A 27686-nucleotide genomic window follows, 5' to 3' on the forward strand; every position below is an offset into this window, starting at 1 on the left:
GTTTACCCTTTTTAAACAAAAACTTGTCAATAGCAAAGTAAAAAGGAGGAAAAGTATACAGTTCAAGAAATATTTACCATGGGCTACTTGATGCCAAGTCCTGTGCTAGGTACTATGGAATATGAAAGATAAATATATATCTTTGATATGTAGTTTAATATATAAGTTGGAGACTCAAGACTTACCTGCAAAAAACATAAAGAGAACTGTCAAACACAGTGTAACATAAATACATGCCAAAAGGTGTGAATAGGAAGCTTTTGTATCCTGGAAGGCAGAGAAGCTTTTATGAAAAAGGTGGACTTGGAGATGGATTTTGAAATATTAGTAGGTCTGGTTCTAATGGACAGTAGGAATGTGGGGAAATAAGTTCCAACCAAGCAAAGGGGTTAGTGAATACAGGTAGGGTCATTGTTACTACTCTCTGGAAGAGAAATAAACTTGGGAGCTCTCAAGTGGTCATTTTCCTGCTTTGTGAACTGAAGGTGTTACCAGAAAACTAGGTAACCATTCTTGGTGGATGTGGAGCCAAAAGACACAACCAAGTCAAAGATCGGGAGAAGGAAAGATTTATTATTACTAGCAGCAAGTAAGAAGAAGACCGGTGATCTTTCCTAAAGCCACGTCTCCTCAAAAAGCAAACTGGGGTAGTTTTAAGCTAAAGGTGGTTGACAGAGCCAGGCTTTAGTAGATTGAAGTTACAAGGGTCAGAGAAGGTCAACATCGTCATCATCCCTTAGGTTCCAGTTCATCTAGTGGTTGAGCTTTGCAGGCTAATCTTTATCACTGAAAGAGAACTGGGAGTCTTTACAACTGAAATATTACCTTTGCTATTGTTACTTCTCTTGCCTGGTAACAGTCTGTTGTTTCTGCATTCTTTTGTTCACTTAAGATTATTCATTACTGAAACCCGTTTAAGGGCAAGCATTGTGGCCAGGCTTAGATCACAAAATAGCTTAGGCCAAAAATGGCTTCTCCTCTGTCAAGAAAGCCATGTCTGGTTTTCCTTCTCTGGGGAGCTCTATCTCATCTGCTTACAAAGGCAGAAAAAGCCAGATAGTAAGGGGGGAGTATAAACAGAAGTGCAAAAGAGACAGAGGGAGACTTCCTGGGTTCCTGTCAATACTCCAGTTCCTGGTTCTGAGCTCTGCCTGAGCCTCAGCTGCATCCCTGATTCACTCCAGCATCTTCAAATACATTTCAGTATTTTGTTGACCAGTGGGAGAACCCAAGCAGTTATTGAAGCCAGGAATCCTAGCCACAGGCGAAGGGATAAGTACAGAGGGTTGAGTGTTACTAGATCTAAGCCCCAGGGCAAATACTTGGAACCAGCCCTGTTGTCTGGAGCTGGCTCTTCTGATCAACTTTGGTTTGGAAATTGGGTTGTGGGTTGGTCAGATGAGTTTAAAGGGCTATGAGGGATCATGAGGTCTTGTTCCTGTCACTCAGGCTTTTGTGGTTCTAGATTCTTCCACTGAGACAAATAGCCTTGGACACACAGAAGCCCCCTTGCTTCTTGAATACTATTTGACTTTGACAATAGTTTGGTGAGTGATGGCTGCTGCTTACAGGTCAACTATCAACTGGATAAAACCACTACATTTTTAATCAGGTAGGTTACCTTCTAAAGGTAGGAATCATTCATCTGAAACTAAACCACCTACTTCAGAATAGCTGTTCTGGCAAGTGAACTGTTTGCCCTAGTATTTGCTCTTAATATTATTTTAAACATATTTTAATGATAGATTATAACTTAGAAGTGATTCATTTTTATTTTATAGTTGTCTTGACAACAATGTAATTTATGATATTCTATGTACTTGAGAATTCTAAAATTTTACAACTGAGCAGTATGATGCTTATTAAATTTTTGATCAGAAAAATACAGTGGTAAAATTCTTCAGGGTTGGGTGGACTGGAGTGGGACAATTATTTATTTTTGTTAAAACTGTTTCTTTTTGGATTCAAACAGTAGTGACTTAAGGACCATAGCTAAATTTAATTTCAAGGAGAGTCAATTCAAGTGTCTCTTATAATCACTTCACCCAGAATTTACTTTTACTGCCTTTCAATTTTAGATTTCCCCCCCTTAGTTTATTATAGCTCTCTCTAAATTATTTTATGAAATTGGAATGAATTGGAAATAGTTTTATACCTTGCTTTTTCCCATGTGTATAGTCTTAAAATTACTCATGTAAAGCAATTTAGGAAACTTATTATGAGATATTTCAAACATACATAAAATTAGAAAAAAATTACAACAAGCACCCTAGAAAAAACACTTATAAATAGAGAACTGCTAATATTTTACAAAATTTAATTCAGTTTTACATTTGGGGGTGGGGCACTTTAAAGTAAATTAGACTCCTTGACGTAAGTCTATAGCAGATGCTTGCTTGAACCTCATTTTCTGGAAGTCCAAAGTCTGGCCATTCTGCATAAACAATACTTCAGAGCAGTTTTCTGGCACTCCCTTCGTTTGAAAAAATGTACATCACGAGAAAGCAAGTCTTCTCTTTCACCTCTTAGGTGTAAACTGATGAAACTACTCAGTAGGGTTATGACTCAAAGAGCTTTGCCCTCTGTATACTCAAAACATGTAGTTGAACTGAATTTCAGTTGTTATTTTAAAGGCACACGTGACAAATGCACTTAGTCTCCCTGAAAGCAGTATAGTGTTGTAGGGGTGAAAAAGTCAGAAAGGCCGAAGTGGAAGGCGCGATAAAAAGCCCGCACTGGGGCAGACTGTCTTGGTTTGAATTCCCGACAGTTCAGGGTCTTTGGGATAAAGTGTCAATGCCTCATTTATAAAGTGAGCTGCCCTAAGGCCTAGTTCAAATAAGGAAGTAAAATGTTCACCAGAACCAGCTGGAGTGCTTATTAATGAAGTGGGAGGACGCCCCGCCTCTCCCAGTAGGGTTTCCGATTCTGTAGGTCTAGAATTTTTTTTGCATTTCTAACAAATTCTCTGGTGATGGTGACGCGGCTGGTCCTAAGGCCACAGGGACTGCAAGTGGTTCGTGGCACAGGAGCTTAATAAATGTTCACTATTAACATAACCATCTAAGCTGTCCACCAGCAGGGGCCACACCTTAGGGAAGAGCGACGGCCTCTGTCCAGATGTTCCTGCCAATACATCACGCCTCCTCTGCACGGAATAGATTAGCACAGAGAGGCAGCTGGAGCAGCGGTGTTACTGCCTAACGGAAGGGGACCCCTGTCTCTAACTTCCGCCTCTGGGGAAAAGCAGAGGCCATCCATCCCCGGAATCCTGCCGTCTCAATTTCCCAGCCGTTCGTTTTTAGCCCAGGCAGGAGCCTGTCCTCCCAGCAAACCCAGGGCCAGCGCAGCGATTCCCCGGGGCGGAGCGGAGGCAGGTGCGGAGATGGGGCTGGAGCCCTGTGGGAAGGCGTGGCGAGGAGCAGAGCACTCTGCTCCAGTCCCGCCAGCTCGCAAGTCCGTTCCGATCGGCCGCGGACCGATGGCCGGGCGGAAGATGGCTGCCTGGAGCTCCACGGACAGTCACGTGTCACCGCGATACAGTCGCACGCCCCCTCCCCCGCTCAGTGAGTCCCGGACCCCGCGGGACGCGCAGCCCCAGGCTGCCTCTCCGCCTCCGGAGTACCGAGCGGGATGGCCAGAGAGGGGGCGCCCCGCAGCCGAAGGCCAGTTCTCTCCGCCATTGGCCCCTAACGCGGGCGCAGGAATCGGGCTCAGAGAGCGGAGAAAAACCATCCTCCCGGCGACCCGCACCAGGTCAGCCTACTGGGCATGCGCAGTACTCCCGCCCGGGCGGGCCCGCTCTCCAGGTTTTTCCCGCAACTCAGCGGGGCCCGCGGGAGGTGGGGCCGGGATGGGCCGGGCCGGGGTGGGGCGGCCCTGACACGGCTTGAGTCGTCCCTGTTCGGACTGGAGCTATTCGGGCCTTCCTATCCCTGACCGGCTTCGGCTGGGTCGCCGCGGCGGTTTCATTGATTTTAGGGTGGGAACCTGTGGACGGAGGTTTAAAAATGGGTTGTAGAGTCTGAGGTCCGCCTTTTTTTTAATGAATGCTCAATTACGACTTAATCCCAAGTGTCGCACTCCTAGGCTTGGTGGGGAAAAGAATCCTTGCGTAGCTCGCAAACTCGTGCCCCTGAGCCCGGTCTCCAGAAGGCCGTTTGTGTTTCCTGTACTGACCAGCTCAACTCTTAAACTCTCTGGCTCTGCCCCAAGTGCCATACTGCTGCTGACGGTAAAACTCGGCTCCCGTCCCGCCTCACTAAACAGCTCCCTAAAAATGTGCAAGTGGGCCTTTCTCGTCGTTGGGGAAAATGCCTGCCTCTCGAGCTTCTAATTACTTGGAAGTAAAATAACAGGGGCCAAGCGCCAGTTGCCCCTAGGTGCGCAGTCTGGCCCGGGTCCCGCCGGGTCGCGGACAGAGCCCCCGCGGACCCCGCCCGCCCTGCCGGCCCTCCCGGCCGCCGCGAACACCCGGAGGAGCGGATTCCCGTTGCGCGGGAAGCTGGGCCGGCTCGAGTAGCGGACTGGGCATGCTCGGCAGCCCGAGAGGCTCGCGTTGGCAAGTCGGAAGCGTTCGCACCAGCTAGGCAGCGGCCAGGGCAGCGGCGGCTGGCAGGAAGGGAGCGGGAAGGGTCGGTCCGGGAAGGCTGCTCTGCCCTGGCGCCCGGCAAGAGGGCCAGAGAGGTTAATCTGGGTGCGGATCCCCGACGCTGCCCTGCCCCGGATTTCGTTCTGCGGCTGGGGGCTCGGCGAGCGGAATTCCGGCGGCTGCCGCGACTCCGGTGCAAGTGAGTCCGTGGGGCGGCGGGAGAGAGCCGATCTCGGGGGTGCCAATCGGTCACCCGCCTCAAGGGCCTGGCCTGCCGCCGGGAGCGGTGTGCTGGCACCTCCAGGGCGAGGGGGCGTGAGCTCAGCCCGCACGGAGAGGCGCGCGTACCTGGCGGGCACTCCTGCCTCGCCTCCGCTCCCGGGGGGTGGGCGCGAGGGGCGGTGCGGCGGCTGGGCTCGGGGCTCCGAGGGGGCGGCCCGCCCGCAGGGCTCCCGGACCAACTTGGGGCGGAGAGAAAGACGGGGGCGTCAGCGGGAACCTTTTCAAAGGTGCTGCGTGCAGGCTGGAAGGCTGCCTAGAGTCAGTTTGGGGCGAGCAGACGGTGGCGGGGTCGAAGAACCGCCAGGCGGGGAGCCGTAGGGCAGTGGCTCAGCGGGGATCTGGACACCCGCAGGGTACGACCCCAAATCACGGCCCTACCCCCACGGCTCGGGTGGTGGCGTGACAGTTGGTGCCTCTGAGTTGGATCGCAGCCGGCCAGTCTCCCTGGGTTTCGGGATCTCCTCGTCCCCCGTCACGGCTCCCCGATGTCCCCAGACAACGTAACAGGTGGGACCCCTTTCCCTGAGGAGTGAGCTCCACTCCCCAGGCCGCATAACAGCCTCCAGGTTCGGGGGAAGCTCTGAGACCCCGCGGGGCTGCCCCCACCGGGTGAGGGTGTTAAGGGGTAAGGCCTGGAGGAGCCATCGGCGCATCCCGGAACTGGACATTCTCTCCCGGACACGGGTGTTCCTGAGTGAGGGGTCTCCGCGATTCCTAGGCGACTTTTCAAGGGCAGAGCAGCGACACCAGCGGCTGTTTCTCCCACCGTCTTAACCGAGACTTCGGCTTTCGGCTTCTTTTGGTGGGTTGGGTAGGGTGCCCTGGTCCAGCTAACGGATTCAGTCAGGCGCGTTATGGTTAAAGCCTTTCCTTCTTGAGAGTCGCGAGTAAAAATCGGGATGAGGGTTGCCATGGCCGGAGAGAGTGAAGGGAATCCTTGCAGGTGCTCCTCCAGTGTTTCTTTTCACCTTAAGACAGTACAGACTTGAGCGGTACAAGCTTATGAAACCAACACTGAAGGCTTGCTTTCCGAAAAGGAAGTTTATTTTCTACGTTATGGGGCCTGCTTACTATTCTGGCACCCTGGATATTTACCTTTCTGGACCTTTAAAACTGTTTGGACAGGTTATTTTGCTTGTAGGTTTGGGGGCGTTTCTGGTTGGCTGCCTGGGTGTGGAAGCCGCAAGTGCCTGTCACGGTGCGCTGTGAACGCCCCACGCTTCCTGGCACTGGGGGCTGAGCATTATGGGGACTGAGTGGGCCGAAAGAGGAGTGGGACTGGTGACGTAGCAACGCGAGGGGAGTTGCATAGGGCTGCCCAGACACCACGGGGTGGGGTTGGTTGGCTGTTCTGACCTGTGCGTGCTGAAGGGGAGAGGGCTAGGCGTTTCATTGGTTCGGGGCGTTAAGATGTTAACCAGAGAAGCCAGGCGGGGTTTGGGTCCCCGTCTGGTCAGTGCTCCAAGGGAAGCCCAGGGATGTTTGGTGATTCAGCAGGTGGCAGCCTTCCAGCTCTGGAGCCATACCTTGGCCAAGCCAGCCAGCAAGCCAGCGGCAGCAGCTTGTGCCTGCTGTGGGAGGCGCCAGCTTCGGGGGAACCTCCAGGAGATTCTTCTGCCTGTAGCAGCTAACTTTCCTTATCTTGCTTTCTCTTTATGGCTGGAGGCCATGGTCTTTTGGGTTTCTTCACTACCTCTCTTAAACTATGTAGCATATTTTTTAATATCTCCAGTTCTCTGACCCACTGGATAGCAGGAAGTGGCAGCTGCCTCCATGCACAGTTTAAGTAATTATTCTGCAGAAAAATGATACCAGTATGTAAAGCAGAGAAATAGTCTTTTTTTCCCCCCTATTTCTGCTTCAGAGACTAGAAATTTACATTTTTAGTAGACTAGGTTGTATTTCTGTAACTCTTCAGTGCTGGTAGTGAGCTATTTCAAATATCAGAAAGCATTAAAAAAATTCAAGGGATGGATAAATGACATTGAAGGGACACAGTTATGAAAACAATGTCTCATTCGTTGGAGGATCTGCAGCATCTTGTGCAGTGTTTAACTTGTAAATATTCAATAAATGTTTGTTCACCTGAAATTTAAAGAAATTTTCATAACAGAAGCTTGTTGGTAAGTTTTGACACTTAAGGAACTTTGTATGTTTTCATAAGTCAAAATTGTGTAGGATGACCATAGACATTCAATTTTAGTTTGAAAATGCAATCCTTTTACTTTTCTCCTGTCCCTTAATTTTCAAATTGTAGCAGATCCTGCACTTTAACTGAAAAAAAAAATAGATGTGTTTTGCTAACATATCTCATGAAAATCCAAATAGGTGTGTTTTGCTAACATGTCTCATGAAAATCCAGAAGACTCCTACATATAACCGTTACAAATTCTTTTAAAACTAAAAAGTGCTGTGACTGCATATCAAATACGCTTTATTTACAAAACTTCATTTTATACAAAGCATTTCAGGAAGATTAGAGAACTAAGCCTTTATCAGCCAATGAAAAGTGCTGCTGTAGAAAAGGCAAACCAGTGTTTTGGAAATAAAAATTCTGGCTTGTTTGCACAGGGGGATAATCTGCCCAGTGCTGGGTCTTTGAAGGAGGTGTAAGTGTTTGTCCAGCTCATTCTTCTGCATTTTACTTATGCAATTCTGTTCCTCCCTCCAGTTGTTAAGCTGTTTCTTCTTTCCCTAAAGGCATACTTTGCTGGCATGGCCTTGCTTACTTAAAGCTGTTGCATTTTCTCTCATAAATTCAGTTAATGGTGATTTTTATTTTTTTCACTGTCCCATACACTTTCCAGCTGCTTAGTATGATAAACTGTTCGATGGTCCTTGGAAAAAGCTGTGGCCAGCGTGACCTTGTGGGGGCATGACAGGTTATAGATGGCTTTTTCTTTGCCTTTTTTGGTTGGTACCTGTAGCCACAGCCATCTCATCTGGAAGAACTGTGAAGGCATGCCTGGTCTTAAATATTTTGGCCTTTTTCTTAAGGCTCTTGGTCAGGAATATAAATGGTCATTTATTGTCTCCTACCACATTCCAAGAATTTTGGCTATAAAGTGTGTCATTTTAATAATCTGCCCAATCCCCAGAGGACTGTGTTTCACATCAGTCCATTTGGATGTGGGAGCTAGGAACCGGCATTGGGTGTGGGGGAGGGGAGGGTGAAGAAGGGAAGAGAAGGGCAGGTGGGGCCGGGAAGATAGCTTGATTTTGTAACTGTGACTTCTGGTTTCAGTAAGATAGAATTGAATGGTTGATCAACAAGTGTGGCTCAATCTCAGCTGAAGTGCTCTGCTCCCCTCCGTAGTCCTCTCCCCCTCCACAGATAAACACACCACACACACACCCCACCCCCCCACACATCCAGAGAGTCGCCCACAAGTCCACAGACACGTACACACACAGTCACACACTGAAAAGAGTCACAGGTACAGATGTAGACACCTCTACCCTTTGTGAAAAGCCAGGCATCCCCACTACTTTTTAAATCCTAATATATCACACAGGGAAAATCTAGGCCTCAGCAGCAAGTTGAGTTCTGGGGGCCTGAAATCACCCCAAGTTTGTATTTCAGAAAGACTCCTCTTCCCTGTCTCAGCAGCAGACTGTGTAAATGCAGGTGAGTGGGCCTTTAGAGACTCAGGGACTTGACAGACTTCGGTGGGTTTCAGTGGTTTCAGTGGTAACTTCCAGAAATTCTTACTTTTGATAGAGCCCAAAGCCATTAAATTTTGCCTTTTGCACATTAGGAGTCTTAAGACATTCTTCCTTACCCCAAGATTACAAATGTAATCTATATTTTATTCTATCAGCTTCCTACTTTTACCCTTCACAATGAGGACTTGAATCTGCTTGAGGTTCATTTTAATGGCATAAAGAAGGAACCCAGTGTTATTTTTTCCTTTCCATTTTGTGAGCCAGTTTTCTCAGAATCATTAAACAGTGTATTCTTTCCCTGAGATTTTAGGGGTAAATGTGTAGCCACCTCTATTATACATGCATGAGTCTATTTTTTTCTATGTTATTAATAGTTACAATTTCTGTATGGTCAGCTCCATCCGTACATTTGAAGTGTACGATTGGATGAATTTTGCCAGATGTGCATACTTGTGAAACCACCACAATCAAGATCCAGAGCTTTTCCTTCTCTCTAAAATTTCCCATGGGCCCCTTTACCTTCCATCCCTCCCATGGTGCCCGGGCTCAAGCAGCCACTGGTCTACTCTCTGCCACAGATAGATTAGTTTGTGTTTTCAGATTTTGAGGTTCTTCACAGGGTTCAAGTTCTCTGTTCTGTTCCAGTCATCTGTCTGTTTCTATGCCAAATTATTTTTATTATTATAGCTCTGCATTGTGTCTTATATGGCAGGATGAGCCCCTTCCTTGCTCTTCTTTTTCAGGACTTGGTAATTTGTGGACCTTTTTTCTTCCATATACATTTTGGAGTGCTTGTCAAGTTCTCAACAAAGTCTTGGAAATGTGATTAGTGTTACATTGAGTGTGTAGCCTAAAATGGGGAGGACTGACACCTCTTCCATCTTAATTTTGTAATTCTACCCGTGAACATGGTTGTCCTTTCTTTTTATAATGACTTTAAAAATTTTCTGTCACTTTTTTTTTTTTTTTTTTTTTTTTTACAAAACTAATGTGTTGTTTTGAGGAGAATTTGAATCAGGGCTCCTCATTCTGAACCTTATAGGAAGGCAGAGTGTAGAGGCTTTGGGGACAGATCTTGTTTCAGTCTCTGTTCTCTTTTCACTGGCCTTGAGTGACTCAGGGCAGACTCTCTCCTTTCGTAGCCCGTTTCCTCCTTCCTCAGGCTGGATCCCATAGCCTCCCCTTTAAGGCATTTGAGCTGCAGAGGGCTTTAAAGAGATAGTGTGGGAGAGGCAGGGAGTTCAAATCTTGAAACAGAGTTGCTGCTCACTGAATGTTGGTGTAACATGTCCCCTAATGCTGGCTTTAAATAGCATAAACTTTATACTTTTATTCTGCTTCATAGCAAAGAAATGTCAGAAGAGCAAAGTGAATAAGCCAACCAATTAACTGTAATATTCTCCAAGTCTACACATGCAAGTCCATGCGTCTGCCTAGTTTTGTGGGGTTTTACATTAAGTATGGATCTTTCCAAAGAATTTTACAGCCCAGTAGAGTAGAAAAGACCAACGTACAAAAAACAGTTAGAGAATTATGTGTGACAGATGGTTTATAATTAGGGATTCAGTGAGGTGGTGCCAGGGGAGTTATGAGTAGAGAAGTTTCGACTCAACTTGAGTAGAAGTAGATTGGGGGTAGTGAAGAGGCCAGAAAAACCCAGTATAATTAGCATTTCTGTCCAGGGCCTTGAACCCCATGATAGTGGAATTTGTACCTAAATTTAAGTGTCTTAAAAATCATTGCTTTGGAATCAGTGATAACAAGTGGCTGGTAGATACCTAGGTAACTAGTAACTCTTTGTCACATGGAGCAGTGGTTAAATTGTGCCATACACCAGAAATTGACACACTGTAACTGACTGTACTTCAATTGAAAAATTAAAAATTGAAAAAAAAAAGAAAATAGTGGTTGAGAGCACTGACAGTGGAGCTAGAGTTCCTGGGTTCAGGTCTTGGCTTACTATTCAGGAGCTGTGGGACTTTAGGCAAGTTCTGTAAACCTTCTTTGCCTCAGTTTCCCTAACCAATATCGGTGGGTGTCATAACAGCAGGTACCTCACAGCTTGTGAAGACTATAAATTAACCTTTGTCAGCTGTTTAGTTTCTGGCACAAGGTAATCACAGTATAAATGTTAGCTGTTCTTATGACTACTTATATTAATGTTTATTGTGTTTCTTCTCTGTCTATCTCCCTTGAGCTATGTGAAACCTTATGCCACAGAGTTGGATGGCTTTTGTCCAGAAAGACCTGTTGGAGGCACAGTCATGTAGAGTGAATTTTCTCTGCATGTTGCTGGGTATGTGCTGGATGCTTAGGTTGTAGACTGCACAAGTAAATGCTCAGACAGTGGAGCCAGGTGCTATCTCTGTTGGTCCTGGATGTCCTCAGGGCTCTGGCATGGAGAGGATAGATGATATCATGTGGTTAGTGTTGACCTTTAAAATAAAACAATTATTTTACCAGCAAAAAAATGGGTTTATTTGGGAATAGCAAAAATTGCAATTCTGGACAAGCAAGCCATGGCAAAAAATCATAGGCAAGTTCAACAAAGGAGAGGAATATTATTTTATAGAGAAAAAGGAGGACATTGGTAAGGGTTGTTTTGAACAGAAGTCCATTGGTGAAAAGTGAGAGTTTAGGATAGAGAGGTTTCTCGTTGACTGAGTTGCTGGGGTTGTCAGTATTCTGTAGGAGATGTAATGTGCATCTTTTCCTGTTGGAGCCTGTAATTGGAGCTTCTTTTCCATTGGTGATTCTTATATTAGGGTCTGGAACTGACCATTCTTCTTGTAATTGACATCCAGCGATACTGCATGATTGCTCCCCTCCTGGTCAGTCCTCTGACTCTAATTTAGTGAGGTTTCCCTTTATTAATTTTCACATTAGCATGCAGAAAGCAGGTTTTATTTTGCTGTATTCCTAGTTTTGATTAGACCTTTTGGCAAAGGTGTAGTAATCATAGGGATTCAGATTTGTTGAGGGTGAACCACATGCCAGACGCTGTCTAAGCCGTTGACAGTCCAGTGAGATGGATGTTATTATTATCCATTTTCAGAGATGAGGAGAGTGGGGCACAAGTAATTTGCCTAACAAAGTAGGAGTGCCCTGAGGGAGTTTAGTGTTTGGGGCCTTTGTCAGTTGGCAAAAATTACCAGAATAAGTGTTGGTGGGGCACTATTGTAATTACGTAGAATTGTGAAACACAGGTTAGCCCAGCAAGGCATTCCCATGACCTTGGAGGCTTACTGGCCCATGTTGATGGTGCTCAGATTTCAGCAGGTATCAGAATCACCTGAAGGCTTGTTAAAACACCCGTGCTGGGCCCACCCCTGCCAGAGTTTCTGAGGCAAGGCGTTTGGGGTGGGGCCTCGTAGTCAACATGTCCACCGTGTTCCCAGATGACACTGGTGCTGCGGGTCTGGGACCTCTCTGAGAACCAGTGCCTAAGCAATGCTTATGTCAATGGAGAGCCAGCTGCTCCTATTTCTACTTACAGTCAGGTGAGATGATTTCAGATTCAGACATTTTAAATACTGCCTACCGCATGAAATAAAAACTGAACTCACACGGTCCTGTTTCTAGGCCAGTGGAGGAATGTCTGAGCCAGTGCAGTATACCTATTGCTTTCTGTCCTTGCCAGTATTTCTGACATGGCTAAGGTGGGTGAGAACCCAGGGTGGAGAGAAAATTTGGAAATACAAATCAAGACTTACTAGAAGCGTGAAGTGCCATCTCATGCATCCCATCCTGCGAAAATGCCCTGATTTATTTTTGTTATTTTCCACCCTCCCTACTCCCTGCCATAGGCACAGAAAGGCTTTATGTTCACCATTTAACCCCTTGGGAAAATTTAGGTACAGAAAAATTAAAAATGTATGAAGTTACACAGACTGACAGTAGAGAGGCAGAAGATAATCCTATTTGACTGGGTTAACTGTAGTAGAAAACCGTCTGTAGAAAGGTACTTGAAAACAAAGAGAAAAGAAAAAGGGCTGTGTACCTGTCTCCAGCTGCTGAGAGGTAAAATAGCCACTGTGTGTCCAAGCTTAGTGCACAGGAAGTCCTCACCAAGTGTGAACCACTGTTATTACAGCCAAAGTTTTCTGTTTTACAATTGAGACTGCATTTACCCCGTCTGAGCCATGTCACACGTAAAACTGAGGAATTAGAAAATTTTAAAATTGAAAGCTGTTGCAGGAAATCAGGATTTAGGATTAACTCAAGAGAACATACAAATAAATCGTATTTGGGAAGAAATGTTGGTCCAGATTTTTCCCTGTGCTAGTTGTTGGGGCTCTCCTGTGACCCCAGCAGCCAGAATTTGTTTGTTTGCTTGGTAAGGGGATGTGGTAGGGGAGAGAGGATGGGAGAGGGCCGGGGGAAGGCTCCGGAGGCCAGGAAGGCCTGTTCATATATGCCAGACGTTCTCAACCTGGAGTTTACAGCAGTGGTGAACACGTATTGAGGTCTGCCATGGGCTAGACCTCTGTTACGCTTTGAGATACAGAGGTGAGTGAGATACAGTCTAGATTCCCTAGGGGTTAGTCAGAGAAACAGACATGTCCACAGATAAATGCTATCACCAAGTAGTGGGTACAGTACAGCAGCTGGACACCAAGCCCTTGGGGGCAGGGCAGGAGGGCTGGTCAGAGGAGGGCGCCTGCTCCAGGCTCCCTGGGTAACTGACAACCATAGGGATATAGTAGATGGAGCTGGAATGGTGTGTTTTGGTTTTGTTTCCTTTCTTTGCGTCTTTTGGGATTTCCATTCTGAGTGAGATAGTTTTGATGGCAGATGGGATTCTGGGCAGATATATGCTGGAAGTGGTCAGCCCTTGAAGGGAACTGGGAGCTGGAACAGCCCTTCAGAACCGCTTAGGACAGATAAACAGCAAAGACCTATGACATAGCACAGGGAACCTGAAATAAACATCTTGTAATAACCTGTAATGGAAAGGAACCTGAAAAAGAATGTAGTGTGTATATGTATAATTAATCACTTTGCTGTACACCCAAAACTAACACAACATTGTAAATCAACTATACTTCAATTAAATAAAAAACCCCACAAAACTTAGGAATCAGAGGGAGCCTGTGCTAGTCCATTTTGTCTCTAACAACTGTGGCTAACTTTTAGCTATTTCCTAGGACTGTAAAACCTGCAGAAGGTTACTGCCGTTCTCTCTTTAAGGTAAATCAGCTTTTAAAACAAAGATTCTTTATTCAAAACAAAGCTTTGTTTTATTTGCCCTCAGTTTTTGGTGAAGTGCTAAATTCCACTTTGAATTTAGTTTTCAGTGGTTTGCATTTCTCGCTTTCCTTGTCCTCCCCTTCTCTCTCCCCTCTTCCTTCCTTAATATCCTTACAAACAGCACACAAGCTAAAGCATACGTGCCAGAACCATGACCTTGGCAAGCTTGGGCCTCTGCTTCCGTATCTGTAAGTGGAGAGTTTGGATTAGCTGACCCTTAGTCATCTAGTCCCCACACCCGTGGGTCCTGTGACTGGGGGACACCTGAAAAGAGTGGCTCCTGAACTCCATTTCAGCAGTCACTTCTTACCTTGGTAATAAAAAAAAATCTTATTTCAGAACCGTGTTCCCCAGTCCTATCAGTTGCGTGTCCAAACCGCTTTATGGAGGCAGTAGTGAGTGGTTGATTCTTCACTGTCATGTTTTCCAGGTTGTGATTGGTGCCCCTCCTGGCAGTCTGTCTCTATTAAAGGTGTAAAATGTGGGATGTTCAGCCTTTTAAAGGTTTCTCACAGGTTCTGTGTGAATCCACCAAGGTGGTTATAACCAATGTTATATAAGGACAAATTGTAAGGGGTATTGTGGTTAATCTTAGGTTATGGGGTGGAGTGGGGGCTCTTCAGCTAAGCCATGAGGGGCATAATAAGTTAGGAATGGAGCTCCTAAGAGTGACAGGTCAAGTGAAGGCTGGGGATGGAAGGAAAAAGTGCTGGGGGCAGACAGATGGAGAACAGAACACAAGAAAATATCCCTTAAGGAGAAGGGACCCCTTCTCCCAGCTTTGGGGGCAGTAACAGGGCCAAAGATACCAAAAAGGGGAGAGAAGCAGCAGCTGGTGGCAAGGAGTTGCTTTGAGCCTCCTGACAAACACAGTCTAATGGTTTGGGCAGAAATCTGAAAGAGGGTGGTGGTGCCGATATGCCTTGAGACCAAGAGGAAGGAGGCCTTTATTGCCCTTGAGGAAACCAAGAGGGAGAGGGAGGTGTGTGAGGACAGGCGGGCTGGGCTGGGTGGAGGAGGGGAGAGCCCACAGGCCTGGCATGCTGAGACCAAAAGGGGTTCAAGAAAGAAACACCCCCTACGGGGGAATCCTCGGCCTTCCACCAGAGCCAGGCTGCTCTGGTCATCTGAGACCGAGACAGAGCAGGTAGAGACAGATGTGACTGTCCTTTTGCGGCACTGGCTTTCTCTCATGTGAAATGGGAATAATGACCACTGCATCATCGCGGTATTGTCATCTGAAAGCCCTTGGCATGTGCTGGTGGCAACGTAGGGCAGCTTTCCCCAGCTGTGGAGTTGGACTTGGGAGGTGGCAGCAGAGACCTCCCCATATGAGGGGGGAGTGTCAGTTTCCTGTCACTCCCTGGCTGGCATGTTGACCATTCACTTGACTAGATGGACCATGAATGACACTCTGAGCTAGTGCTCTGGGCATGTCCATCTGACCCCAGCTTTGTGGCCATGTGTTGTTGACATTTTTTACCATGTGGCCTGTCACCTGGTCCATTGTGTTTCTGACTGATCTTACCCCACAGCCTGTCCCTGTTCCCCTAGCTGTTAGTTCAGTCTCCCCATCCTGAGATCCCAGGTGCACAGAATGTTCCATGTATGTCGTTGCTCTCTGTGGAAGTCTTCGTGGGTGGCCTCAGTGTCCAGCATAGGCCTTCAGGCTCACTGGGACCAGCAGCTTTGACTTGGACGAGGCTGAGGATATAGGTGTGAACAAAGCCAAGTCTCCACGTGCAGGGAGTTTCCTTGGTGATGGGGTGACCATGACAATCAAGTCCACAAATGTGAGGCATGCCAGGGGTCCTGCTACCTCACCGTGTAATGGCTCTGCACCCATCCACGAGGTCAGTACTTTGACATTTGCTGTACCCCCCACTGTTTGTGTAGTGACACCTGAGTTACTTTGAAAGGCCCTGCAGAGTTAGCAGCAGTTGTGCTGGGCCGAGTTCCAAGTTTCCATAGGGCTCTGAACATGGCCGGCTTTCCCCTCCCTCCCTTTGATTTTAGAAACAGAGGCGGAATGGTTGAACACTCCCAGGAATGTCTCAGGCCTCCTTTTGGCCATTTGTGTGAAAGCCCGATCAGTGGCCCGGGGTTTCTTATTGGGATCTACGGGTGGGTTTCACGAAGCCACTGAAATTCAGTTTATCGTTTTGGGTATGTGCATTTTTCTGGGGAGACTGCCTAAAGCTTTCGCTCAACCCACCAGTAAGAGCTCTGAAAGGTCTGTTTTTATGCAAGTGGATGAGAAGATAGAACTGTGCCATTGAGGGTCTTTCCTTATTGTCGTCGCTCCTCTTTTTAGAGGAACTAATGAGAAGTGACTTGCCCAAAGCAGAGAGGCAGACATGGGCCGAGAGCCTCAGTGCGGTTACCCGAGACTTGACATTTCTGTGTCTTGTGGTGGGACAGGTTCAGTCATTCCTCTGAGGAGAACGAGAAGTTAAATGATATAGTTGGCATCATGGAGTTAACTCAGTGGAGGAAAGCGTGTGATGCTCCAGGAGGTTCTGTCCTCCACTGAGCAAGAGGAGCGGGTGGAGCCTCGGGAGGAGAGCAGAAGACCACTTGAGCAGATGCTGCTTCTCGGATTTCCCGCTCCGATGGGCACAACAAATAGGTCTTCAAAGGACAGTCTAGAGCTTTGGCTGTTGATGTCAAAGGCACCTGTTTTAGGAGATTCCTTTGCTTGAGAAGTCCACAGTAGTTTACCTAAACGGTGAAGTTCGTGACAGTTGTCCTCCAAAATGCAGGTATGGAGGGAGGGCATTGATACTTACCTACTATTTGATCCAGCCGTTCTATCTCTAGGAGTTTATTTTACAAAATAATTGATCCTAGTGAAAAGTTAAAAGCCTAAATATTCAACAGTTGGGGATTGGTTAACAAATGATATATATCCCAATAATGGAAGACTTGGCTGCCCTTAAAAATAGTATCTAGAAGAGTAATCATAGAAAGCTGCTCCAAAAACATGATTATGTGCACAAAGTGATATACTGCTTTTGTAAGCAATAAACTATTCAGAAAATGCTAGTTGGGCGCCTGGTGTCACCCAGGCGCCCTGCTGGGCACTGGTGACACAGGGACGAACTAGGCAGATACGGTTCCTACCCTCAGCTAGTATATAGTCTGTTAGGGAAACAGTCAAGGCATATTAACTTTCTCATAAACATTTTTTTTATAAATACCATAGGACTTTAAAAAGAATGACTCCTTAACAGGCAAGTTCGACTACCTGGGAAGTCCAATCAAACGGGTCTCTCTATACCTGTTACCAGCAACACCTCTGACCTGAAATCACAGGTTTTCGAGCGAGCTCGAAGCCAGTCACTGGGATGTCTTCCTGATCGTGCTCACTGTTAAGCTGTCTTCTTTGCAGCCTTGTTTCTTGCCGGCAGTGCGAGGCTCTGTGTGAAAGGGAGGGGAGGGGTGTACCTGTCCTACATTCTGGCTCTGCTCTCAGTGCTCCAGTTGTCGCTGGCCTTGTCACCAGCTCACCTGGAATTGCTTCTTGTCATCCGCTGTCCTCTCATGGGCCTCCTGTTGTTCTGACTGGGCCCCTGGCTTGCTGCCTTCTGTGGTGTTTGTAGCCATGTGGAGTAGTGTTTCATTCTTAGAAATCTTCTGGTTTAAATCCTTTCTTGGAGCCTGGTGATTCCTGGGCTGGATTCTGTGTGTCTTGGCTCCCCGATGGGCATCTTTTCCACTAGACAGCAGCCAGGGCCCACCCCCCATCACCGTAGGGACGGCTCTTCCAAGCAGATGGGCAGTAAAAACTAGCGTGCATTTCTAATCGGTGACCCCACAGAGCTGCAATAGAGGTTAATTCTTTCAAAGGCCAAAGGGGAGCAGATTTCTTGAGGAAGAAGAAATTAACCCCTGTGGTGGTGTGGCTGCCTGTCACAGCATTGAGACAAAGTAGAATTGGCATTGGCGGTGTTTGGCAAGTGTGAAAGGGCTGTGTTCTTAGCCAAACTTCATGAGCTTTTGCTGGATGCCAGCTGTGTTAGCTCTTGGGCTCCACAGAGGAAGGCGATGAGGGGCTTTGCACCTCTAGAGAGACCAGTGGGGAGATGGGCTTGAGGACAACACACTGTGGTCAAATGCTGTGTGTACTAGTGCCTGGGACTTGAAGAATTTTAGCTAAAATGTTCAGGAGGGTATTCAGTGGGGAGGGGAGATTTGAGCTGGATGTAGAGGGGGATAGGATTGCCAGGGGCACTGCTGACATCAGCGTCTATGTGAGGGGCTCCTCCTGGGGGCAGGCAGTGCACAGCCTGTGCGACTCTCCAAGGCCACCTGGCATTTGCCTTGTAACCTAAGTTTGGCTTCTTCTTTAGAACAACTTCTTTTCCTACCTTCTCCTCCTCCTCTTTCTCTTTTATCCTTTTTCCTTCCTTTCTCTACTCCCCTTCTCTCCCTCCATTTAGAAAATATATAATAAGCAAAAAGAATATCCTTTATAATCCTGTCACCCAGAGATAACCACTATTGTTCTGCTGTATATCTCTCCAGTCTTTCTCTACAAATATTGGGTATACAGTGAATACACATGTTGTCCAAATGCTGAAAGATGGGAGTGTTTAGGAATAGCTAAATTTCACTGTTCTAGGATTGACTTCAGGATACAACCATAAATTTGAAGATTTATAGAAGTTATTATAATGTTGTTATTACAATTATAGTAAGGTTTGGCATTATGGTACAGAAACTTAATTTCTTAGCAGGTGTGGTCAGTGTAGTGAACATTTGTGATACTGGGGGCATGTTGACTTTCAGCTGAGGTGAAACAAGGCTTAATGTATTTATTTATTTTGGTTTTTGAATTACTATTATTATTTTGGCTAGCTGTCAAGATAAGACACTGTAAGTGGTAGTTTGTCTCCGACTTGCTAAACTTTTGTCAAGTACCTAACTTCTCTTTAACTCTTGGGACCTCAAGATTTCCTTGGTGACGATGCTGCTTTGTGTGGTGCTTGACGGAGAATGTATCTGGATAATCTCAAAAGCAGTAGTAAGATCGTTGCCCTTCCACAGATTCTTTTCCTGTTAGTTTTTACATGCAATTGCTGCTTCACACAACCAGCTGAGAGAAAAGCTGGTCCTTAAGCCTGGGCTCTGGAAGTGTGGCAGTGGAGCAGCATAATTGGCTTTCAAGATAACAAAGCTGTTTTTCAAATCTCCATCTGCATCTTGGCTTTCACTGCCTGCACACCAGTTTCAGCATCTCCCCTGGGGAAGAATGACAAAAGAATCTTTACAGAGGTAATATGTGAAAAATGTTTGCTCCATCCAGGCACCTCAGTTCCTCACAATCGACTGCTTTCCCTGCAAGAAGCCCTTGGTTGCCTGTAAGCCTGCTCTTTGATATAGTTAGTAAGCATGTTCTGTCGACGCCGTTATCTGCAAAGTACAGTGTTAGAATTTTCTTTTATTCAAGCAGCCTTTTCAAATATGTAATAACCAGTCATCCCATCCCATCTTTGAACACCTCATATAAGGACAGTACAAAATCCCTTGGGTGTAGCGTAGTTTGCCTTTGGGTGGAGGAGAGTTTTATTCTGAAGTACATCTGGAACGCTCACCAACATTGGGATGCGAATCTTCGGATATTAACAGAAACTGTTTGAAAGATGGGCTTTGTTCACTTTGCTGATGTGGTATAATCCACATGGTGATGCAATCACTGATCACACAAGGTTCCACATCGAAACCAAAGGTTGGATTTTGACCGAGTCTGGAAACTGAAAATAGTTTCAGTGGATCCTTAAATAAATATAGAAATATATATGTATATGTATGTATGTGTGTGTGTGTGTATGTATATATATATGAAATTTGTATAGGTGTAAAATATAATATTTCCAAGACATGACTGAGAATGTTCCAAATCTTTAATTTGCTTTTAACAACGACATCTTTTATTTGTTTTGTTTTAACTACAGTAAAATATACATAACATGAAATTTACCACTTTAACCTTTTTTGAGTGTACAGTTCAGTGGCATTAGGTATATTCACATTGATGTGAAACCGTCACCACCATCCATCTCCAGAATTTTTTCACCATCCCAAGCTGAAACTTTGTACCCAATAAATAATCGCTCCCCACCCCTTCCTCCCTCCAGTCCCTGGCTACCACCATTCCACTTTCTTTGTCTATGACTTTGACTCCTCTAGTTACCTCATATAAGTGGAATCATACTGTGTTTGTCCTTGTGTGTGGTTTATTTCACTTAGCATAGTGTTTTCAAGGTTTATCTATATTGTAGCATGTATCAGAATTTCCTTTTAAGGCTTAATAATATTCCATTGTATGTATATCCCACATTTTATTTATTTGTTTATCTGTTGGTGGGCGTTTAGTTTGCTTCTACCTTTTAGTTATTGTGACTAATGCTGCTATGAGCTTATTCGAGTTAAACATCTTTAAATAGACTTTTAAAAAAATAATGAAAAATACGTGCTTTCTTGTGATCAGTTTTATTAGAGCACTGCCATGTCCAAGTATGGTCAATGCCTGTCTCACAGACATGAAAACACCCAAGCACTTTGAAGAGTGTTTAACTGAGAGCCTCAGTATTTGCCTGAGGTCAAGAGAGCAGTTTCATAATACTTCTGAGCAGTCTCACCAGTGAACTTGGCAGCAGCCTTGAGTGAGGCCTGTCAGGGTTCTTGGAAAACAGCCTGGTGTTTTCATGTCTTTTGCTCTGGTAGCTCTTGCCCATCAGTACCTCAAGAGGGAAAATTTGAAAATAGCATTGGTTTCTCAACTCAGCCTTAGCTGGTAAAATTCTCATCTGAACCCTTTCTGGGTCCACAGACATGATTTATTTAGGCAGTTTGCTGTTCTGTAAGCCTGGCTCACCGTTTGGGAAGGGAGTTGAGGATCTGGGCTGCGGACTGTGTACACCCAGCAAGCACTCTTGATTAAACTCGTGTATTTTTGCAAGCACTCTTGATTAAACTCGTGTATTTTTCCAAGTGTATCTAGTAGGGGATGCCTGCTGGAGAATGTAGTGCAGCAAACTCCCCTGACACCGTTCGGTGGTCCCCTGGCGTAGTGACGCACGGCCATCCTGCAGCGATGTCTTGGGCACTTCTGTGTGGAGATGTGGGAAATTGAGGTTAGCTTCCTGTTTTGTGGTAAGGGAAATGAAATGTTTTGTAACTTGACAGGCTAGCTAAGAATCAGATATGATTAACCACGGTTTAAATAACACCAGTCAAGTTGGCTTGCTTACGTGGCCCACGTTGTCTATAGGCACCTGACATTCCTGAAGAGGGCGGCCTGTCTGTGAGCTTACTGCCAGCATTGCGGACTGCAGTTTTATATTAAAAGTCTGTTTTCTTTCTGTATGATCCTTCTTTGTTTAATCAATTTTTGGCGTCTTTTTTGGTCTTTTTACTGATAGGTACGTGTATAGATTTGTAGAGTTGTGGAGCAGATTTTAAAAAGTCTTTGATTTCAGTAGGGGACCTCTGGAACAAAGTAACATACATGTCTGATACTCAGTCATATAATTTAGATATTTGGTGAGTCACTTTTGGCCAGCTGTCAAATATTCTACTTTAAAGAACAACTGTAATACTGTCTCTAATAATGCTTGGATTCAAAATGCAAGGTATAATTAGAGATGCATCTCTGGGAAAAAAGGTAATCGGGGTCTTTTTGTACCATTACAGTTTTGGGTGTAGCAAACTAACCTGGCCCTGCATCAGTTATCTAGGCAAACAGTTGCCAGTTGAGAGTTGAAGTCTGTTTTTCGTGATGCATTTGGTGGCTGAATGGGAGTGCCGGTTCTGAGCTGCAGACTCTGTTGTGCTGTGGCCCTTGGTAAGCCGTGGTGGTGGTTCTGCACGGGCTCGAGGGGCTTCTGATGTTGACTTCTGACCCTCTGGCATTGAAGGCTGTCTTGGAGCCCCGTTCTTTCATTTCCTTTTCCCTCTAGTTTGTCTTGTTCCTCTGTCTACATGTAGGGGCCAAGTTTTGTACACTCTCCAGTAACAAATGTTTAAAGATAAATAGTATCAGAAATTGATTTTAAGAATTCATTTCTTTTTCTCTCATAGGTTTGTTGCCAATTGCATCTTTAAGATTCACTTCAAATGTTATGGTGGTTTAATCTAAAATAGTCATGCAGTGTTTCTTTTATGACTGTAGAGGATTGTATGGTTAGTTTACCACTCAATTTCCTTTATTGCTTTGAGTTAACATTTGGAGGTACTATTTCTGATACTGTATACATCTAGATTGTAGTTTCTTGGATTTTTTTTTTAATTTACTGAACTGCCTGGTGGAGATTTTTTTTTTAAATAAGATTCACTCATTTATGGAGCCCAGAAGTTTATGAAAAATGAGGGACAGAGTGTCAGATATTGGGACACATACAACATGGTGTAGTGAAAATGAAACCAAGGCTTTTGATCCTTGGTAGAGATGGGTTTGGGCAGAGATGGCCTGGTCTGCCAGTGCGATCTTTGTACTTACGTTAATCGAGTCTTAATTTCCTCATCTGTAAAATGGGCACTATGACGCTCATCTTACACGCCTGTTATGGGGTCGTGTCTGTAAATCCCCGGCGCACTGCAGTGTGGAGGAAGTGGTAGTGGTTATTGCTGGGGCTCCTCTCCTGAGGCCAAAATATACTAGAAAGTGATTCTATTTTTCTGGGTTTTTTTTTACATCGTTTACCATTCCAGAGGATATGGAGGTAGAAATGAGGACAGTCTAGACTGACTGAAAACCTCATTTTATTGTTGGATTGAATTCATATCGTCTAAATTTGTGCATTTCTGTCTTGTCCCTTGATTGCTTTTTCCACTATGGGATATAGGGTTAAAAACAAAATAGATTACAGTAAAATTTTCTCTGTCTAAAACCTTTGTAGAGGAGTCAGTCTGACTAGCCAATTCCTTCCCCAGGGAGTAGAGGCTTTACATTTTTTATTTTCATTTTAAATGTTTTTATTGGAATATTTTAAACATTTAGAAAATATAGAGAATAATATAATGAATATATATACCCGGCCCTCAATTTTATCAAATGTTTTATGTGTTTGATGTGTTTTGATGTATATATGTTATTATTATTATTTTTTAAACAAACATCCTGTCTCCAGTGGACTGTGAGTTCAGGGACCTTGCTGTCTGGTGCGTGGGACAGTGCTGGGTGAGTGGCAGCCTCCAAATAAACACTGTGCATCCTCCAGGGCCTTCCCCTCCCTTCCTCCCAGAGGTAACGCTGTCAGGGATAGGCTAGCAAGTGATTGAGGAGGGAGAAGAATCATGTTAGGTTCAGCCAGTGATACAAATGTCAGTGAAATAAGGACTGCCCTGGAAGAACTCTTGGTGCCATGGTGTAGGGTAGGGCAGATGAGTTCAGAAATAGTCCCTATAGAAACCAGAACATTCTCCCTGTATTTGTAGAGCCAGAGTGGCTGGTTATCAGAAGTAGCTGTTGGAATGAACTTCAAGAAGCAGAGATGGAGGCCAGGCTTCCTAGGCTGACAGGACAGTTGAGCCAGAGCTCGGCAGTGGGAACAATGTTTCTAGGGATTGGAACTAGGTAGTTCAGAGTAGCCTGGACTCTGTTATCAGAAGGGAGTAGGAGGAGAAAAATCAAATAGCCAAAGAACAAAACCACAGAGCTCTTACTACATAAAACTACTAGTACTAGGCCCTCAATGGAGCAGTATAGCATACTAGATGAAAAGCTGACCTTCTGGAAGGAGAATACCATCTTGGATTAAAGTTTAGTTCCCCCCTTTTCTGGCTGTGTGGCCTCAGGTAAGCCACTTAACCTCTCTGAGCTTCAGTTCTGATGTGAGGGCTGTTCTCACTTTGGCTACTAAAGTTAAGAGCATGGAATTGAGTTCTTGCCCAGACATTCCACTGTGTTTTAAGAAGTCATCTTGACTGTGGGAATTTGAAATAGGCAACTAAATGATGAGAAGTGTGACTTTTTGGTCACAAATGTATAGAGTGACCTCACATATTTGAAGTCTTGGACAAAGTGACACAGTACAAAGTGATCCCAGCTTGCCCGCTGGACCTGCACTTCTCGTATCTTGTGAAAAGACTAGCCTCTTCTCAGTCGTCAAGACGGAATCAGGGAGTCATCCACAGTTCCTTCTCTTTTTCCCTTGTGCCCTTCCAGCCACCAGTGCAGGGTCGTCTTACCTCTTTCTCATCTCTCTTGCTTTCATCCTTATTCCCAAGCCCTCATCACTTCCTGCCTGGATTTCTGTACATACAGTTATCCACTTTCCGCCCTGTCTTCACTCCATTCTCCCAACTGCTGTCACAGTCCTCTCTCTATAAACTGCAAAGGTGACCATGTGAGTCCCCGCTTAACTGGGCCCGTGGTTCTGTTGCACCTCAGAGAAGCCTGAGCACCGGCTGAACATGAGTCTCCATCATTGTCCCTTGTCATCCCTCTCATCTACTCTTTCCCTTCCCCAGCTGGTCTTTCCTTCCATGCCTTCTGCCCACTTGCAATGCCTTTCTCCTGCTTGGCTCATCTAGTTTTTCTCACTTTTCAAGACTCAACTCAAGCATCCCCTCATCTGCAAGGAGCACCCCTTTCCTAACCCAGCTGGCAGTCTGGGTTGGGAGTTCCCCCAAGCCTGCCTTGGTTAACCCACCAAGCACACTGGGTTGCAATTGACCACTTAGCTGTTCTCAGAGTGAGTACGCTTGAAAGCACAGCCGGTTTGGTTTTTTTAAAAAAAATCTCCTTCTTAGTGCCTCACATGGTGTCTGACACATAGGAGGCTCTCAAAAAAGATTAGTAGAATATAAATGGGTAAGAAATTACTTTTTTATCTTCCCGAAACCAGGAGGACTGAAACTGGGTAACAGAAGCATTCTTCCTCTCCACCTTTCTGTCTGTATTCATCCCAGCATCTGCTCAAGAGCCCAGCTGTGGTAGAAGAGAAGCATATGGTTCACTTGAAAGAGGCAGTTGGGATGTGATTGTGTGTGTTTGAAATATATTCACCCACCCCTCCACCCCATACAGAGTAGCAGTGATGACACCTCAAATTTGTCTTTTTATTTGTATTCTCCTTAAGTGCTTCCACAGACATGATCTCATCCAGTGTGAGGTGTTGGTAGCCTTCGTGCTGGATGGGAGTTTGTGACTGTCCCCATTTTGTAGACAGAGGAAAGGGAGACAAGGAGTGAAGAAATTTGCCCAAAGTTAGTGAGTTGTTAGTGGCAGAAGAGACCAGACTTTGAGCTGAAGTCGTCTGTTCTCCTTTTTAATAAGCGGCAGAACCAGGTTATATTGGATTGATGTTTTCACATATAACTATCAAAAAGGAAGACTGGCAGGAGGTATGGTGTTGGAAGTTTTCTGTGCATTAACTTTGCTTACAGGTATAGTTTTTTTTAATGGAGATACTGGGGATTGAACCCAGGACCTCATACATGCTAAGCATGTGCTCTACCACTGAGCTGTACTCAACCCCTGCTTTGGGTATACTTTTATTTAAACTGTTGATTTCTCTAATCTTCCTTCAGTTCTGGTTAAGTGCTTAGAATGGTAGTGTCACTGGGTTCATTTGGCTGAAGTAGCTGAGGCCCATTAGGTGGTGTTCTGAGGTCAGCTCTGGACAGAGATGAAGCATTTGCCACATTTCAGTTGGCCAGTTTGGGAATATTATGGACTTCAAGCAATTTTCTTGCCTCCCAAACTAGTAAAGTGACAACCATAAAATCTTGGTCCTTCTTAAATTGTACTCTTTACATTCTGTTAAATCCTTTAAAAATGAATTTTTTTTTTTTCTGTTCTGGAATTCTGGAGTATTTGCATAAGCTTAGGCAGGACAAGAAAATTTCTCACCAGCACTCAACAGTCATATTGTTAATTTCCAGGAATTTCTAAAGTTTATAAATTGCAGCCTCTGAGGTGGGCTGTTCCAGGGAAACAAAGCTGACATGTTTCCTTAAATCCTGGGCTCCTAACAGCAAACATGCAGGTAGAGTGAGACTGAAAATGTAAGGGCAAAACAATTAAGACACAACCAAGAAATGCTCAGACAGCAATGCAAGTTTTGGATGGTAGTCTTTTTGTTACTTTTTTGGTGGGGGCGGTTGGGGGGGAGCAGTCACTTACTCTATTGATCTCTGAAAAATTTATATAGTTGTTTTTTTTTTTTTTAAATCAGTCTTCACTCTTCCTGACTTTTTCAGCATTTGATCATTGAGTTACTCTAGCCCCTCTGGCCCCTGCTCCCATGAAAACTCTCTTCTTTTGACTTCTGTTATGCAAGAAATGGTGTTCTGAGTCTCTTCCTGTCTTTTCCCAGCTCCTGGCTACTTCTACTACCATCACTCCACCATCTACACACATCAGTGGTTTTCACATTATTTTGTTCCCCGATGGTGTTTGTGTGAGTACATAGCAGTTTTTCCATGTCTGGGTATTTCTGCTTATTGTTCTCTGTCTTCCCATACTCAGTGCTTTAAAACAAATTGACTTTACAATGTTTGTGGTGGGAAAGGACCTTCAAGATCATTTGCCTCACTGTCTTATGTTAGAATGAGGTGAATAAGGCTCAGGGAAGTGATATGGCTTGTGTAATTTCACACAGTCATCCTTTGGCGAAATCAGGCTAGAAATCAAAGTTCTTGGTCGTCTGTCCCTCTCAGAGCCCTGTGTTGACTTCTCACACACTGACTCTTCACGGTCTCCTGTACCATTATTGTCCCCTTGGCAAAGAACTTCATAGCTATTTGACCTTCACGTCACCCTTTCTCTGCAAACCGAATGTCAAATACCCGTTCACCAAGACCTCCAGTTCTTTCTGTGATTTAAAATTTTTATTCTTTGATAATTGAAGAAATTACCAACATTAAAATTCACTTTCTTGAAGCATGCAGTTCAATGAGTTTTAACCCAGGCATATAAACAGCATGTAGACTAATCTGTCTCCCCTCCCCCCGACACCTGGCAACACGGATTTGGTCTCTGTCACTGTAGTTTTGCTTTTTCTATAAAATCATATAAATTGGGTTATATGGAATATATCCCTTTGAGATTAGCTTCTTTCATTTACATAATGCATTTGAGATTCATCTATGTTCTTGTGTGTATCAATAATTTGTCCCTTTTTGTTACTAAGTAGTACTCCACTGTTTGGGTGTATCACTGTTTGTTTACCCATCATACAACCAATGTGTGAGAATCCTAGTGAATTTGCATCTCTACCAGCATTTTATATTGCCAGTTTTTAAAATTTAGCCATTCTGATAGGAATGTAGTGGTATCTCATTGTGATTTTAGTTTGTATTTATTTCTTTAAGGAATAATGATGTTGAACATCTTTTCATGTGCTTATTTGCTGTTCTTCTGCCTGTTACGTATATCTTCTGTCCATTATTATGTTTGTTTTGCCCACTATCATTACAATAGCACTATTCCATGTGGTTATTGTGCCTAGTTTTTTATGTCAGCATTGTTGCCCATGTAACACAGTATGTTCCAAGGCCAAGGCACTGAGCTAGGAACTTTACATATGTAATCTCACTTTACCTTTACAAAACCTCTATGAGATAAGTGGTGTTTTCTATTTTTATGGAGGCAAAATAAAGATCATATGCTCAAAAGATATTTATTGAGTGCCTACCATGTGCTATGTGAGCCAGGTATTATACCCATTGACTAATTCCGTGACTTTGGGCAAGTTGTTTAATCTGAGTCAATTTTCTTGTCTGTTAAATAGGATTCTGTATCACAACATTTTCTCTCTGAGTTATTGAGAGAAGGTTTTAAAGAAGAATGTAGGAAACACATTCAGCAGAAGGTCTAGAAAACGTTGGCAGTGGTTTCTTCTATTGTTTTCTTCAAACATTTCATACTGTGCTGAGATTGTTTCTG

At 44.8% G+C, this 27686-nt stretch overlaps 1 protein-coding gene across 9 annotated transcripts in view; it reads left to right on the plus strand.

The window, feature by feature from the left end:
- The first annotated feature begins 3557 nt into the window (after positions 1–3557).
- SGMS1 (sphingomyelin synthase 1) overlaps positions 3558–27686 on the plus strand; it is a 264800-nt gene continuing 240671 nt past the window's right edge. For 6 of the 9 annotated variants that reach the window (XM_074374007.1, XM_074374005.1, XM_074374004.1 and 3 more), the window contains exon 1: positions 4516–4790. The gene's annotated coding sequence lies outside the window, so the exon portion shown is untranslated. Of the gene's footprint in view, positions 3757–4504; positions 4791–5039; positions 5381–27686 lie in introns of those variants that run through there. The other 3 variants (XM_010971268.3, XM_074374011.1, XM_045507436.2) reach the window with 3 other exon arrangements.

The sequence above is a fragment of the Camelus bactrianus genome, chromosome 11 (genome assembly GCF_048773025.1).
Source record: "Camelus bactrianus isolate YW-2024 breed Bactrian camel chromosome 11, ASM4877302v1, whole genome shotgun sequence".
In the NCBI taxonomy this organism is placed as follows: Eukaryota; Metazoa; Chordata; class Mammalia; order Artiodactyla; family Camelidae; genus Camelus; species Camelus bactrianus.